General features: G+C 40.1%; 1 protein-coding gene across 8 annotated transcripts in view; it reads right to left on the reverse strand.

The window, feature by feature from the left end:
• Positions 1-13,320, reverse strand: part of FHOD1 (formin homology 2 domain containing 1) — a 1,546,190-nt gene that overhangs the window by 2,090 nt on the left and 1,530,780 nt on the right. The gene's annotated exons all lie outside the window — the stretch shown is intronic.

Below are 13,320 nucleotides of genomic sequence, written 5' to 3' on the forward strand. Positions count from 1 at the left end.
TCCTTTGCCTAACGATCATGTGTTCATCTCTAGTGCACTTCCATAAACAGTATTTTTTTATGACCTCTTCTGGCACATGCTGTCCAAATGTTACGTTTTCTGATCCTGACCCAACTACAGCAAAGCTGCTGTTCATCTTTCTATGCACTGTGCAGAATCTGTCTACCACATCAACCTCTGCCATACTAAAAACAATATAAAACAGTTCCTTCCTATCTTCTTATCAGGTACTGCCTACAACGTCACAACCCATACGGGGAAGCACACTGGTTCTCAGTGAAAACCAAATTTTACACAGAAGTAAACAATTTTTGTATGCTCCAATATAGAAAACATTCAGTCTGCTTCACAGTCCATACTCACTCTGTTCCATACCACCACCTTCCTGACAGCAGTCAAGTTTTCATTGTTTCACTTCAGTCTAAACTCATATTTTTGCATTCACTGTGAAAAGATCACTCTCAGACAAAGTAAACATATTTCTGCTTTTGTTTACAATACGGAATCATAAGCACAGTTTGAAAATTTTTGGTAAACTCATTAAAAAATATATTGCTACAATGCAGTATGACAATGCCACAAACTCTGCTGTTTGGACGTTGTCACACTTTCTTCAACCAAGACAGAGGTGTTGCTACCTTATGTGTTGTTTTATGGGTTTTATGTAGTAGGCAGGTGTTGTGACATCACCTTGGACTAAAGTTAGGAAATTCACATTTAAGATGCGCTATACCCAATCTCTGTGTTTTACATTTATTTATTTAATTATTGTCTTTGTGGATAATATGTGATTGGGTAGCCTGTGTTCTAGACAAAAGAAAGGTAAGATTGTCTTTATTTCATTTAGGTTGTTGTTGTTGTCTCTTTCGGCTTTTCCTGGTTAGGGGTTGCCACAGCGGAACTCCGGTCCACTAATGATTGGCAGTAGATTTTTACATGCCGAGTTGCCGGCCCTGACGCACAACCTTTAACGAAGGTATGCACATTCACGCATATCTCCACACAGAAGACGCTCTAGCTGAAAATCGAACAGGACAATGTCTTACTGTGAGGCGACAACGCTACCACAGCACCAATTTCATTTAGGTGCGTTCTTCAAATCAGCCACTATTTTCTGTCATTCTATTTAGTGTACTGGTCCCTTGCTTCTCCCCAGATGTATTCTTCACTGCTGTCACCTGAAACTTAAGTCAATGAATAGAAGCTTTTGTAGCAGTTAAAATAGAAACAGTTTCAGGTACCAAATCCTGGCATCAACTGTTCTGAAAGATCAGCAAGTCCTAATGACTACATTAGAGGCAGTGGCATTCTTTTTTACATTTAGCTGTTAAGCTCCTGTGAACTGAACGACCTGTTGTTAATATCGGAGCACGAGTATTAAAGGTTAAATAAAAGAACAAGGGTTAACAGACTACTAAGTCTGTACCATGAACACTGGAAATCTCAGTGAAAAAAAATCAAAATGCAGCAAATGTTACATGATTTTTACTTTAGTGCTCTTCAGTTTAATAAATGAAATTCTGCAGAATTTATCTTGCAGCAGACTACATACTCTGCAGATTGCTGCTATCACATCACTTTACACAAAGGAATTCAAACATTTAACTTCTGGCTACTTTTTTAAGAAGATGTCAAAGGTTTTCTCAGCTACAATTAAACACATACATAACACTATTTTAAAAAGAGTAGCCTTGGGATTCAGCAAGGCTTATGGTAACATGGAAGCCTCAACTCCAAAGGTTTCTGCGCCTTGGAAAGCCTGAGTAATTCAGAAACCACCCTCCTGTTACTGTTTTACACTGGCATTGGACAAAGCATAGGGGGGGGTCTTTCTGGTGACATTCCATGCAAATGCTGTAGTCTGGGAAGTGGCTAATTCAAATTAGATGTGCTTTCCCTCCAGAAATTATGCTGGTAGTGGAATAATACATGGAATGATTCGGAGAATCACTCTACTAAGATACTTATTTTTCATGAGTATAAAAAAGTGAACACATCCTTGCCAGCATTCATACATTCAGTGTGTGTGTGTGTGTGTGTGTGTGTGTGTGTGTGTGTGTGTGTGTGTGTGTGTGTGTGTGTGTGTGTGTGTGTGTGTGTGTGTGTGTGTGTGTGTGTGTGTGTATATAAGTACTTGTTGGGAAATGCTTAGGCTACCACATTGTCTGGTCTGGTAGAGAGAACACTACAGTGGCCAGGTGTGACAATGCATTGTTTGATTCAGAGCTATGGTAATTAGCTACTAATAAGGTAGAGAGAGCACTACCGTTGTGCAATTCAGAGATATGCTAATTAGCTGCTATGAAGCAGAGAGAGAGCACTTCAGTGGTTGGGTGTGATAATGCATTGTTCAATTCACAAGCAAGGTAATTAGTTTCTGTTTGTAAATTCCTGCATGCATTGTTGGAAACTCCTGGTGTTCTGGCTGGAGTGTGATTCTCAAACAATCTGGAAATGCATAGCTGATTGAAGTATATTTCTTGGCATTTTAACCTTTCAGAGTTCTGCATTGTCTTAATTTTGCATGACTGAATTATTGTTTGCCTGACTGAATTATTTTATATATTTTCTGGCACTGTTTTATGTTTCTCATCTGTCCTGAAACTGCTTCCCCGCCTATTCCTGTGGTAAAGTTTATAAGACTGGTCTAACAATTTTTGTGTTATCTGACTGCTTTCAAGGCTTGCTGATTTAAAAACAGTTTTTGTTTGTAAATTCCTGCATACACTGTTGGAAACTCCTGATGTTCTGGCTGGAGTGTGATAAACAATCTGGAAATATATCACTGCATGATAAGTACATTTCTTGGCATTTTAACCTTTCAGAGTTCTGCATTGTCTTAATTTTGCTGACTGAATTATTGTTTGCATGACTGAATTATTTTATATATTTTCTGGCATTGTTTTATGTTGCTCGTCTGTCCTGAAAATGTTTTTTTCTTCCTCTGTCCTACCCTATTCTTGTAGTGTTGTTATAGTTGGTGGCTTTGCAGTTGTCCGCCCCTACTGTAAATTTAATCTGGGACACCCCTCCCAGTCTGGTGCTCACTCTACTTAATAAAGACAGAACATATGGGAAGGCCAACCCACTTAGGTTCTTGACCTTGAATTGTTCTGCTCCTTTCTTCCTCTCTCCTTGCACTTTACTAACAAAATAATTGCACTTTATTTTGCTTTTGCATCTTCTTAAAAGTACTCAATTGTATTTTTTTCTGCTCCATTTATTACTGCTTGGTAGTAGCCTGATTAAAATGTAACTATTATTCTAAGCCTTTTGGTTTAAGCACTTGGGCTTCAGACCAGTTGTTTTACATTAAGAAGGTTTGTGGTCTGCAATGTTGTGGCAGGACAGGTAGATTACATCCTTCTAAGTTGGGAATTGCTGATTTAAGGTTCAGTGTGTGTTATTCTAAAAGTGTATTAGTTCTTGTTAAAGGGCTTCAGGCCAGTTATTTTTCATTAAGAATGTTTGTTGTCTGCACTCTTGCAGGAGGAGAGGCTAGATTCTGCCCTTCTGAGCTTGGTATTTCTGGTTAAAGGCTTATTGTGCCTGCCTGCTTATTTGAACTATTTCTTTCTGAAATTGGTGCACCTTGTTTGCTGTAGCAGAGACTAGATTCAGACATCCTGAATCTAGCTTTGTTTGTATAACTTGAGCACTAATCCAGGCCATCTTTTTTGGAGAAGGTTTCCCTGCACCCTAGTGGCAGGAGTGTGCAGCTAGAACTTGCTTGATTGAAGACTGCTGGAACAGGGATCAGTCTTGAGCTTTTTTTACTGGTTAATTTGGGTAATTTGTTTAAATCAGGTTGCTCATTTTCTATTGTTATATAAAAATGCACTTTTTTCATCTGCTTTTACTGTATTTGTGTTTCTTCCTATTTTATTACTTTATTTAGCTTTTCCTGCTTGTTCTTAAAAGTACTTAATTGCATTTATTCTTCTGCATTTATAACTGCTTGTTAGTAGCCTGATTAAATTGTACCCGTTATTCTAAGCCTTTGGTTCAATCACTTGGGCTTCAGACCAGTTGTTTTACATTAAGAAGGTTTGTGGTCTGCACTGTTGTGGCAGGGCAGGTAGCTTACATCCTTCTAGGTTGGGATTTGCTGACTGAAGACTTAGTGTCTGTTATACTAAAAGTGTACTAGTTCTGGTTTAAGCACTTCGGCTTCGAGCCAGTTATTTTACATTAAGAAGGTGTGGTTTGCACTCTTGTGGGAGGAGAGGGTAGATTCTGCCCTTCTGAGCTGGGAGTTTCTCGTTAAAGGCTTATTGTACATGCTTATTTGAACTGTTTCTTTCTGAAATTGGTATGCCTTGTTTGCTGTAGCATAGGCTAAATTCAGACCTGCTGAATCTAGCTTTGTTTGTATAACTTGAGCACTAATCCAGACCATCTTTTTTTGGAGAAGATTCCCCTGCACCTTATTGGCAGGAGTGTGCAGTTAGAACTTGTCTGATTGACGACTGCTGGGACAGGGTTCAGTCTTGAGCTTTTTTACTGATCAATTGGATAATTTTTTAAATCAGTTTTCTCATTTGCTACTGTTATATATAAAAAATACACTTTATGTATCGCCGCTTAGCTAGGGTTAAACTTTTTCTGGCGCTATAAAGCCTGCTCTTCAAATTTGCCCTCAGAACTACCCATTTCTTTTTAGTTTTAGCACTCAAATCCGTTTCTTTGAGCTCAGTACTTGTTCAGAACTCATTGTAAGCACTAAATAAGCTATACATTACTACAGCTCTCAACTTTCCTCACTTGTCTAGAGGAAAACAGTTTTTAGTACTTAATAAATAAGCACTTATCTAGGCATGTCTTAGGGTCAGCTCCCGGTATTTTCTCCCATCCACCTGATGAATCTGGGCATCTTGGGGCAATGTAGCAATTGCCTCAGTACACAGGCAACCCTCTCCTCCTACCACCCAACACTACAAACTAAGAGAGATGCACTTATATAGCCAAACTGGAAGCAAAGCTCTCTTCACTTAAGACTGGACTAGACAGTCAAGAGGAGAAGGTGGACCCTTGCACAACACCACACTCATCACATAGTACCTCAAAACCTACACCACCAAAACACACACCTACATTCGAAGGCTCTCAATAAAAATCTGCTCAAGCAAGGGACTTCCAAAGCAGAAATGCAAGCAACCTCCTCCTCCCAACACAATCCAAATGACACACAGCCCACAAAGTCAGTGTGCCACTCAACCACAGCCCATAAGGCATAACAACGTATGCAATACTCTAGTCATAGTTGACTTTATAGTCAGGCACACTGATGTTCCACTCACCAGGCTAAACAAGGAGAAAGTTTCTGTCAGCTGCCTGTCGAGTGCAGGATCTGCCACATAATGCATGCACTCAGGTCAATCCACAACAAGTACAAATATGACTCTGTCATTGTCCATGTTGATGTGAATGACCTGAGACGTACCTCCCTGGACTACATGAAAAGAGACATGGAGGAGCTCTCTGATCTTGTATCCCAGGCAGGTATCACCCTAGCCCTGAGTAGCATCCTGCCATCACCCAAAATGATACCACAGTACAAGGACAAAATGATTATCTTCAACAATTGGCTAAACTTCTGGTGCCATTCTAAGGGGATCCAGTATCTGTCTACCTGGCATGACATGACTGACAGACCACGATGCTTTGCTAGAGATGGCCTACACCTGTCACTCTTGGGATACAGGATACTGGCTAAGGCTCTTTCCACCCCTATAGTGCCTTTTTTAGCCAAGGTTCAAATGACAAATTCACCACCCTAACAGGTACAAGCAAGCAAAATCTGAGGGTAATTCTACTCTATGCTAGAAGTCTAAACCTCAAAATGCATTCACTTGAGGCACTCCTTAAAATGGAGACCATCGACATCTGTGCAGTGAAAGAGACCTGGTTCAAGGCTCCAGAGAACATCCCTGCATTACCAGGCTATAATTCATACCACACCTTTCGGCCACCTAACCTGGACCAAAACACTAAAGGTGGAGGCGTGTCCATATTCATTAAGGATAGCCACACCTCCATGCTAGATGCTCAGCATAATGCATCCGAGATTATCCAAGTGCAACTAACTCTGGGCAAGACCGCAATCCAAATTTTAATGTGCTACAGATCCCCCACCATGCCCCAGGATTCCCACTCCTCATTTCTTGATACACTGGAAAATTTTAGGGTACAACCCAACACCCTAATAATGGGTGATTTCAACTACCTCACCATTAACTGGGAAAACTACTCATGTGCCAACTCTTTTGCTCAACATTTTCTGGAATTCATAAATTCCAATGCCTTGGATCAACTTATCCACACCCCCACCAGGGGCAGCAATATCATAGACCTGGTCATTACCAACATGGGAGACTTCACCACAGCCAACTTCACGACACCCATGCATATGGACAATAGCGGTACAACTGCTGAATCCTACACAAATGCACTTTATAAGCACTTACACGAGTGCATGGATCGTGCTATCCCTAACAGAACCAAGATGCTATCCTCCAAAAAAAGGAAGCCAATTTGGTGGCCCCTGCCATAAACAAACTCTACAACAGAATAAACTAACTGTTGCAAAAAAAAAGAGTAAAATCCCATGATTGGAGGAACTCCCTGGTCAGCCTCAGTAAGAAGCTGAGATCCCTCATAAAATCCTCCAAAGCTAGTTACGAAAACAAAATCACTACCGATTCTAAAGACAATCACAAAACATTCTATAACTATGTCAAGAATCTCAATGGCAACACTCAGATCTGCTCTGAGTTACAAAACAATGGCACTAAATATACAGAACCAACTGATATTGCCAACATCCTGGCAGATAGGTTCAGTGCTAACCTAAAAGGCCAATCTCTATACCGGAAGAATGCAAAGTTCCTGTCATCACGGCTGCACAGGTAAAAAAAACACACTCTCCAAAGCTAAGAACACAGCATCCATGGGACCTGACAACATCCTAGGCTGCGTTCTACATGAACTACAGAATGAACTGGCACCCCACCTAAGCACAATGTTCAATCATAGCCTCACCTCAGACTTTGTGCCCACTGAATGGCGCACAGCAACTGTTATCCCACTCCACAAAGAGGGAGCCACCACGGACCCTGGGAACTACCACCCCATTAGCCTAACGAGCCTGGTCTGTAAGGTCATGGAACGTATCACCATGGAACTTATAAACAAAGACATTGGTAATTTCCAAACTCTGGACCCCACCCAGTTCGGGTTTGTAAAATGCAGATCATGTCTCCTAAACCTAATAGACTTCTTTGAAGCAGTTACCAAAGCTGTAGATGAGGGTGAGGTGGTTCACACAGCTTATCTAGATCTCGCCAAGGCTTCTGACACCATCCCCCACTCTGGAATTAGTATTACACTTGTTTTATATCAAGATAGAAACAGCAAACAAAATATGAACTGTTACTGTAATTATTTCTGAATCATTTCAGAGTCTTCTCCCAGATGAAATCACGCAGGACCTTGTTTGCCAAGTGTGTTACCATTGTAAGGAATCAGAGGAAAACTGTCTTCATGAACAGTTATTTCAACACTTTACTAACATCACCCAATAAATAGCAACAATTCTTAAACTAAACTTTTTTCTTATTATGTCCTTTCACTCAAGTATTGTTCAGTGAGCAGGTTAGGTACAGATCATTGACTCACCCAAGAAAAGTGAAAGCATGCATTTCACATGGTAAAGGCAGACGTACAGCCAAGGCAACCTGCATGCATAGTAACACAAATTTGTTAATGTCACAATGCCTGACATCCAACCAAAAAAAGCTAACATCGGGCAATGCAGATAACTGCTAGGAAAATGAAAAGTTTTGCTGAGGGAACGCTCCCTCTGTATCCCTCATATGAGGAGCTGCAGCCCAACTTCCCCTCTCTTAGATATGCAAACCTCTGATGTAAGAGTACAACTGCTTTACCTACAAAGTCATGCAGTTTCAGAACAGTAATGGCTTTACATGTAGCTAACAGAGATCCGGCTAAGGGAATTTGACTAATGGTAGCACTAATGAAAGTCTCAAGTCCCCAGTTTTTAAATCATTTGGCCCAAAACTCTTGCACTATCCACATTTATGCAGACAGTGTACTGGATGTCAGAGGTAAACATTACAACCAAAGACAATTTTATATTCTGAAACCCTGCAAAGGCATTTTACATTTAATACCCACAAAAGTCATGTTTGAATCTGATGTGGACGCTATCATCAAATGTTATCCATGTCTTTTCTAAGTGCTATAGGCACACTACATGGAGCAAGTATTACAGGTGTGACATCTGGCAACAACTTGAGAGATTTTAGCTTTAAACATTCTATATCTTCATACAAGCCAGCACAGCTTTCTAGAATATTGCTGCCCTTGCTCAACATTGCCTCAGCAGAAGGGGCAGCTCGTGCTATAGGACTGCAGCCCTCCCACCTGTAAAATGTAGAATGCATAAAATAAAGTCCCCAATCCCCCCACTGTAGAACATATAAAAATAAAAAAAATCTCAGACTCCGTGCATGCGTGCTTAGTTCCTGGCTGCTGTGTCAGGCAGACCAGAACTCCTAGCACGCATGCTCTGGCATTCCTGAGCTCCAGACTGCTCAGTTAGGCAGTCCGGATAGGAAAGGGAGTTAACTCCACCCTTCCAACCCAGAGATCTGTGCGGTGATGAGCGCACAAACCGGAAGGTCACCTGACTGCATCGCCCGCAGGCTGGACCAATAGCAGGAGGCTCCATCCTCCTCACATCTCGCGGGAGAACGAGACCACAGCATGCGCGGGCTAGTATGGAGGACAGGATTGCATTTGCGTGGGCCAGTATGGAGGACCAATCGGGGAAAACAGCGGGAGACCACAGCTGCAGAGTACAGAAGGATTGGAGAAACAGGATCGCATACATGGCCGTTCTGGAGTAAGGTAGGTTGTGTGTGTCTGTGTAAAATGCCCCAGTTACTTCATGGTGGTGAGTAGAGAATAAGGCCTGAACCCTGTACCTTGGGCCCAAGTGACAAGAGCCTGAATTCCCTACTCAACACCATTTCTAAAACATTTGCAGATTTTTGCCTCATATTTGTTCTGTTCCTCATAAAATCTGTGTTTTCTGTATTTTTGTTACTTAAAACAGACAGTAGTGCAGCGGTGCAGTGGTAGCAGTGTTGCCTGGCAACTATGGGTTGTCTGGTTTGATTCTTGGCTGGGGTGCCTTCTGTGTGGAGTCTGCATGTCCTGCTCTGGTGTCCTCAGTGGATATTTGTCCCTATTTTTTGGACTGTATGCCCCCATTATTGGCTTTGTCCAGGTTTTTTGTGCCAAGGTTGAGAGCTATGGTGATAACTGAACTCACTGAATAGGTTTGGGGTGCTGTATTCCCCCATTACTGGCTTTGTTCAGGTGTTTTGTGCTAAGATGTTGACAGCTATGGTGAGAACTGAATTCTCTAAATGGCAGCCATTTAAGTTTCAGTCTTCCTTTCTTTCATAAAAATAGATGATTTGGCTTGGTGGTATGTTGCTCTGGCTGTTTTGCACAGGGACATGGGTTCAATACTTGGCAGAGAAATGTATGGTGGTAACACAGCATTTTATTATAGCAACTTTCCAACATTATACAAGCAATGTTTAAAATGTGTCCCTGGTTTTTGGGCTTTTGTCCCCCCCCCCAAATAAATTTTGGCTTTGTCCAGATTTCTTTTGCTGCAAAGTTCAGAGATACAGCTGAGTGTCGAGTAGATTTTACAAGGAGCTGAGAGCTGCAGGGGAACAAAAGTTTAGTGCTGCTTATGCAGAGTCTGCTTACATTGTAAATAGCACAACATGTAGTGTGTACTTGCTTTTGATGCAGAAGGCTGTGGGTTCTACTCCCACAGTAGGTAGATCCATTGTTGATACTGTACTCTGTTGTAAAGGGGATGGATGCTGCAGTCCTCTTTGGCGAAGATACCTAGTAACTATGAACCAGTTATCAGTTTGCCATCCATTCCCTATTGCAATATTACTAGCATTATAATTTTTTTAATGCAACATAAGCAATTTATTCCTCAAGGGCAACAGGCACTTTATTTGTAGATGAAACAATGACATATAAAGTTGTTTGCTAACAGTAACCTCTTCATTAGTTAACAGATTTCTTTAATGTGGAATTATTTAGATGGCTTTTACTTCTTCAGAGATCATGCATATTTACTGATACTGGTGGACTGTTGAAGTTTGAGTAGACTTTTATGATGGAAATGTTCTGAATTGGGCAGTTCAACTGTACTGTATTGTACAAGGAATATAATTTTATAGGAACCCAATTTATACAGTCAGGAAGGTGTATCAAAGAGGATGTGTATGCTTCGTGTTCAAGGGACCTATGATTTGAAAACAGCCCAAAATTAATCTTTATCTGCCACTGGCAAAATGCATTTTCTTTGAATGTGGGTTTCAATGCTGTTTCATTGAATGTGAGTTTCAAGGGCAGAAAAGTTTTAATACGAAGTCTATTTTCATTGTGAGACTGCATTGCTTTGTTTAGCAGATATCTATTAGGGTTTATGCTGTAAAATATAAAATAAAACTTTCAAATGAAATCCATGTCATCGCAGAAGTAAAGCAGTATGCACATTACAGTGTTTATGGCAAATGGGGCGAAATAACCAAGGAATGGGACATTGGAATGGCTGCAGGGGGGATGGCTCCATTCGACCATGATTTTGTGAGGGAGGAAGGGCAGCAAACTCAGACAGCCCCGGCTGAACTATACCTCTCAACTTTCCCAAATTTTGCAGAATGAATAGATTTTTACTTCTTATTTTTGGTTTGTTCCTCATAAAATTTGTGGTTTTCTGCCAAATCATTTAGGTATGAAGTCACTAAATAATGACAGACATTGAGTTTCAGACATAACCTTCAGAAAAATGCATGCTAAAGCAAGACCTGTTATTCTATCAACTGTTTTAAGTTTATACAAGAGCAATTTTTAGTACTGTTTGCATGTTCCCCCAATATATTTGGCCTTGTCCAGATTTCCTACATTAAGAGGTTGAGAGGTACATGCAAATAAATCGCTTTATAGAATTATGAATATCCAAACCTCTCAACTGTCCCCAATTATGGCTCAAAATGTTGCTCTCCCCTAATAATCCCTTTGCAAAATGGCAATTTTGGAAGACAATGTGGAGGGTTTACAATTATAAATAACTGTAATGATCGGAGTTATAGATTACTTTTATTTCAGAAATGCATGTAGATGATCTTATTTTGTCAGCTGCTCAAGTTAACAGTACTAAGTTTAAAAAGGTGTCCTTTCTTTGACAGGTTCCCAGCTGTATTGTGTGGCAATTTTATATTTTTGCATAACATTTTTGGTCTATTTTTCATAAAATTGTGGTTTTCTGGCAAATTAGTAGCAAATCATTAAAGACTGAAGTTAGAAAATAATGGCAGACATTTGAGTTTCAGATTTCATACCTTCAAAAATTCGTACAAATGCAAGACCTGCTACTATACTATTATCTTTCTAAGTTTATAAGAGCAATATTTAAACATTGTCTTTATTTTTGGGCCTGTGTCTCACTTCTATGTATGGCTTTGTCCAGATTTCTTGCTCTGAGGTTGAGAGGTACGAGTGTCAGTGCCATCACCGTCAGCCAGAGACATTTCAAACTGTGACCTACTTGTTACACCCCACTCCCCATTGTAGCGGCTCTGGATGTGTCCAAGCAAGGCAAGGAGCTGTTATGAAGTGTAAGTGTGCAGAGTATTCCCCCATCCAAGGTAGACCACAAGTATGACTGTGGCTTTTCATCTGACCTTGATTTTGCAGAATGTTCTGGTTTTCTGTCATATTTTTATACTGTTGATTTATGCTTCTTCTTATTCAGAAAATGCATGCTGTTGCACTGCCCTGTTGCTCTGTATTAAAGTAGCAATGCTTTATTGACCATCATGTAAGCTTGTCGGAGATTGTAAGATGCAAGTAAGCTTTAATAAGGATACTGTTAAAGAATTACCAACATTGAAAGCCTTTTCATTGTTGCCATGCAGAGAATATTTACACAACTAGATAACGTATAAGCCTGAGGTATTGAAATGCATATGACAGTATTTGAAATAAAGGACAGGATTACAGTATTTTCAGAAGCTCATTACATTTGTTGGAGACTTGCAGTTATCTTTGCAGACTTTACCCGTAAACTAAACAGAATGTCAATCTTTCATGTGTGGTCCATAACTTGTGCAGTAATCCTTTAAGCAATTTATCTTGAGCTTGTTTCTTGTTCGCTGTTCATTTTTTACTTTGATCATGTGTTCCCCATGAAACAAGTAGATAGTTGTTGTCAGGCAGCAGGTCTTTTTTGGATAAGAAACATTTTTACAAGTGAGGTATCACAGAGATTGCTACTTTCAGCATGTTACTTGGTAACTTTATAAAGCTGAATATAAATTATAATTAGAACTGCAGTGCAAGGAGAAGTGGTTTGAGCTGAGTGTTGCTTGTTTTATTTTATACTTGATTTTGACTGGCATTCCAGTAATGTATTTAAAAAGCAATTTATTTTTTCATGCCTCACAACCTTTGTGTTTCCATCTAGATATTAAGTAAGTTGTCATGTAGCCAATGCATTGAAATATTTTTTTCTTCTACACTTCATTTTGTATTGATTGGACACTCGTAATGACAGTTTGGCACCCAGGGCAGCATATTTAATTAAAGTTCCAGTTGTTGTGGTTTTGAGCATAGCTCCACCCCTTTCTAGTTGGTCACACCCCTTCCCATTGGCCCCACCCATTCAGCTGTCTCCTGCAGCCCCCCTTTAATATGAAGTCACCAGTTCGCTCTGAATTTGTGGCGAACTATGGATTAAAGAAATCTTATTCTGATTTCTTAAGAGACAGAAAACCAGGTAGAGAAACCAGATCAAACTCTCTCTTGATCCAGTTGTACATCTTACCTGCTGGAAAACTAGCTCTGAATTCTAATCACTCAGTCTTTTGTTCCAGTTGAACACCTTAGATACAGTATTAGGCTGAACTTGCTTTGCATTTGTCTTAGTATTGCTCAGATAACTGCCATTTCAACTGTTCTGCCTTCCATCTCAGATATTCTTACAGCACATACTGATAGAAGCTGTTTGCAATTCCCCAGTAGTCATACACTGTACATTTTAACTGCAGACATTTCTGTCACTCTGACTTGAAAATTTCTATATTTGTTTTTGTTTTGTTTTTTTTGTATGGACAGCAAAAACTCTTACTAAAATATCTTTGCTCAATACATTCAGCCACATTAACAGTGTCTGCAAAGCAACACCCTGAAACTGTA

This window comes from Protopterus annectens, chromosome 8.part0 (genome assembly GCF_019279795.1).
Source record: "Protopterus annectens isolate FY-2018-M chromosome 8.part0, PAN1.0, whole genome shotgun sequence".
In the NCBI taxonomy this organism is placed as follows: Eukaryota; Metazoa; Chordata; order Ceratodontiformes; family Protopteridae; genus Protopterus; species Protopterus annectens.